This window comes from Mustela erminea, chromosome 8 (genome assembly GCF_009829155.1).
Source record: "Mustela erminea isolate mMusErm1 chromosome 8, mMusErm1.Pri, whole genome shotgun sequence".
Classification (NCBI taxonomy): domain Eukaryota; kingdom Metazoa; phylum Chordata; class Mammalia; order Carnivora; family Mustelidae; genus Mustela; species Mustela erminea.
This window is the reverse complement of record NC_045621.1, coordinates 101,499,098-101,503,243: the sequence shown is the minus strand read 5'-3', so window position 1 is coordinate 101,503,243 and position 4,146 is coordinate 101,499,098. Positions and strand designations below refer to the sequence as shown.

Below are 4,146 nucleotides of genomic sequence, written 5' to 3'. Positions count from 1 at the left end.
AACTGTAATGAGGGACACTGCGCGGGCGCCAGCGGGAGGAAAGGCTCCTGGAAGTGTGTGCTGAGGGAGAAGCTGCCTCTGGATGAAAGGTGCGGTTAAAGTACCAAAGCAGGTCTGGCGGGCTCTGGAAACCCCGTCACCCTCCTCCAAGGAAGAGGGACGCACGGAGAGAGAAGTCAGATGAATCCTTATTAAGACACTGCCCGCGGCCAGCCAGCTAAAAGAGACGCCGGAAGGAAAGTTAGCGGGAAACGCGAACTTGGATTTAAGGAAAAAAAAAAAAATCGGGCTGCGCCGGGCACAGGAGCCCCAGATGGACAGCTCGGGACACCCCGCTGCGAACAGGGACGCGAACTCTAGGACTGGCGGGTGCGACAGCCGGGGGATGGAGGCGGTGCAGGGGGCGGGGCGGAGCGGCGCGCATGCGCGCAGGAGAGCGCGGAGATGCGATCGTGCGTGCGTGTGCGTGTGCGCGCGCGCAGCTAACACCCCGACGGATAAGCCTGACAAAGGCGGGGACGCCTGGCGGCCCCGGGGCCACCGAGCTGGCGCCGCGAGGCAGTGACGCCCGAGGCGAGGGGGCGGGACGCACGGAGCGCCTCGCCGAGCCCCGCGCCGTTAAAAACAAAGCCATCTCTTTTGAAACAAAAATGAAACAGACGTGGCCGGGGAAAGCTAAATATTTGCCAGCCGATGTGAACAAAGGGGAAAAGTCCAGCCAGGGAACTTTGAGTTTCTGCGCGAGCCCCCAGCGGCCCCGCTCGCTGGATACTTTATGAGAACGTCCTTTACCCCTGCTTTCCCTCAGTCCCCGAAGGAAAATAAATCCTCGGCCAAATGAGACTTGACGGCGTGAACAGAAGACCGTCTCCAGACTGTCCCAGCTGGCGCAGGCGGAGCCGGGCCAGAGGTATCGCGTGGGTTAAGGCCACCAGCGCCCGGGGTGCAGAGCGTCGCCCTCCGCAGAGCTGGGACCCATGCAGCGCCAAAGAAGCCTTTGTTTTTCTCTCTAATCCCTTCTGCCAACCCGGGATATAAGTCCTCGCTATTTCTGCTCGATGTACCCCACCCCTGATTCTCAACAGTGCAGCCTCTCAGCCCCACCCCCACCGCCCACCGCCCACCGCCCACTGTGAGTCCCCTCCTCCTCCCTCCGTTAAACCACAGCATCACACGGCAAGGCCCTATTGCAGTTACCCATAAATGCAAAGGCGAGGAGCCACCAATACCTGTTTGAGGAGATGGCATTTTAATTAGCACACTCCAGCTGCCATAAACCCCGATCCTGTCCCACCTCTCCTCCCCCTCCCCGTGCCCTCTCCCAACCTTCCCGCTCACCCCCATCTATGTAAAAAAGCCATAAAGCCTTTCTCCAATCGCCTTCTTGGAGTTTATGCAACCCCCAGAACACAGGTTGATTGGAAAGGTCTCTCTCCTGGATAACAACAATTCAATGTGCCTTGACATTTTAATAGCCTGCCGTCCTGGTGAACACAATCGAGCAAGGCAGTGAAGCAAAAATCATTAGGTAAGCAAGATAATCTAAGCGGAATCTGTTGCCCGCACTCGCACATCTGGGGGCAGGTTGCACATCTGGGGCGGTCCACAAAGCTGGGTTCATCCTGCCCTGCAGCAGCTTCTCATGTGTGCGTGGATATATAAACTCGTTCAGTTAGAGATACACACCTTCACGGAAGATTTTGGGAGATAAACATACTAAGGAAATACCAGCCACCCCATCTAACTACCACCAAATTAAACTTACTGATGTCAGTACAGACTTGAATATTGGTTGGGATCCCTAACACCAACCATTTAAAGGCTTATGTATTTCCGAAATAGATACGTATTCATTTATATAAAGATTTCGAATATAATGCCATAGCTAAATATGTAATTTAAACATATATATGTATATATGTACATGTATATATATACACACACTGTAAAACATTTATGCTTAGTGTATGCAATGTACTATTATAAATGCTGCGTGTCTACTAACTCATTTAATCCTCAAAACATAAGTATGTTATTCTTCCCACTCTACAGATGAGGTAACTGAGGCACAGAGTTCAAGCAACTTGTCCACAGTCATCTTCCAATAAGTGCTGGAGCCAGGATTTGAATGCAGGCAGTCCGCCTCTTGTATCCAAGCTGTCATCCACTAAGTCATGCCGTCTTGCAAAAAGAAGTCATGTCACACAAATAAGGTTACATGTCTTTATAAAGTCAGTGCATGCTTTCGTGAATGTGTGTATTTACACACCCACAACACACATATTTATGTGGATACTCAAAAGGTGCAAAGCAGTGTTACTTCTTTCGGTATAAGCACCTGCATTTATGTGTTCCTTCGTATTCACGAGTTGAGTATCTTGTGAGTCCCAAGATCATGTGTTAGTACTGAGGATATAACAATTAATTAGACACAAATACCACGCTCAAGTAACTCATAGCCTACAGGGAAGTCAAATCAGCAAAAAGTTGTTGACCTTGGGGGTGATAGGATAGAGACTGACACAGAGCCACAGAAGTCCAGAGGATCCCCCAGTACCCCCCACCTGCCTCACACATCCCCTACCCAGAATCCTCTGGGGAAGCCATATACCCATTCACATGAGGTTGTCATACACAAAACGTGGAGAGCTCCAACTGGGAATCACCTTCAAGACCATTTTATAAGCTACCTAAGAAATGAGTCTTGTGGTTTGATAATTACACATCACACACACACACACACACACACACACACACACAGCCCTTTCTTAGAAGGAGATAGGCGTGACATCACAGAACCTCAAGGGCCAACAGATGACAGAAAATTCTCTGTTGGATTCCAACCCGCCCCATTCGCCCATGCTCCTCCCTCTCTTCCTGCAAGGAAGTCCGGCAGAGATCGGTTTCCCAGGGTGCTGACTTGGCAAGCTATTCACTTTATGAATATGACCCTCAGAGGGGAGAGCCCCTCTCAGCAGCCCCCGAACTATGTTATCACCGTTATTAAAGGAGCTTAAAGAGGAGCTGGGAGGACGAGACACCACTGGAATTGCAGCCTGATTGTGATTGATGTGTTCCTATTAGCGCCTCAGTGTTATCTCTCTGGATGGCAAGAACAGCCAGTGGCTTGTAACACAACAGATTACCTGAGTTCTCAGCCTTAGAAGGATGTTTAAATAAAATATAGTCCCTCTTAGCAAGAGGCTCATTTTCTCCACGAGGCTCCCAGACTATTTCATGTCAGCTCTGATTCGCTGCGACTCTCCTCAGTAAACATGTCTTATCATTAATAATTCTTTACAAGCACAATCTCCAAGAGTCCTCTCTCTCTCTCTCTCTCTCTCTCTCTCTCTCTCTCTCTCTAGGTGGCTGGACTCAGACACATCACGCTCCAGTTTGGGTTCCAAGGTGCTTCTCTCTGGATTTTCACCTGCCTTGCCAAAAATGATTGATTACGCCGGGCCGACTGGGTGTCCGGCAATACCCAACAAATGACTTTGGCCCCTAACAGCAGGCCTTGGCCAGATAGAAATCAATATTTCACCATTAAAATCTATCAAAGAAGAGTTAAGGCACCATCTGTCCCTGCCGCCTCTCTATGGTGTGTGAACATTAAATCCGACACTTGTACTACATGGGTAATCAATATATAGTGGTTCACAGATCATTTGTGGTTCCTTTTTAGCAGTGATGGATGTCTGGAATCGTTGTGATTCATTTTGTCAGACCATTAAACAAGATTCTGTCCAGTTCCTTCCTGATTTCATTTAGAGGATCATTCTTCACAGTTCATAAGAGGGAAACGGTTTTACCAATCTGCTTCTATTTCAATAAGTCACTTTATAGAGATTTTGTGTCCTCCAGACTGTAAAAATTCTGGAGAGATAGTACAAACAGACCTCTAAAACTATTCACTGCATGACATATGCATAAAGTGTGAAGAGAGGAATGTAAATATGTTTACCTCTTTATCTGCAAATGTTGGTTTTAACCCCCTCCTGGCTGGAGCGCTGACCTGTGGGGCACTCCCAGAACAGTGCCCACCACAGCAGGAGGAGGCTGAGGCTGGTGACTGGGGACCCATTCATAGAGGCAGGGGGAACCACCCCCCCCCCCAAGTCTTCGGTGGCATGGCCAAAAGCAAAC

General features: G+C 49.3%; 1 long non-coding RNA gene across 1 annotated transcript; it reads left to right on the top strand.

The window, feature by feature from the left end:
* Positions 1-490: 490 nt before the first annotated feature.
* On the top strand, positions 491-3,739 carry LOC116597274. Its single transcript, XR_004288540.1, has 4 exons — positions 491-910; positions 1,476-1,528; positions 2,053-2,213; positions 3,366-3,739. It is a non-coding gene; the product is annotated as an uncharacterized LOC116597274 (long non-coding RNA).
* The last annotated feature ends 407 nt before the right edge of the window (positions 3,740-4,146 follow it).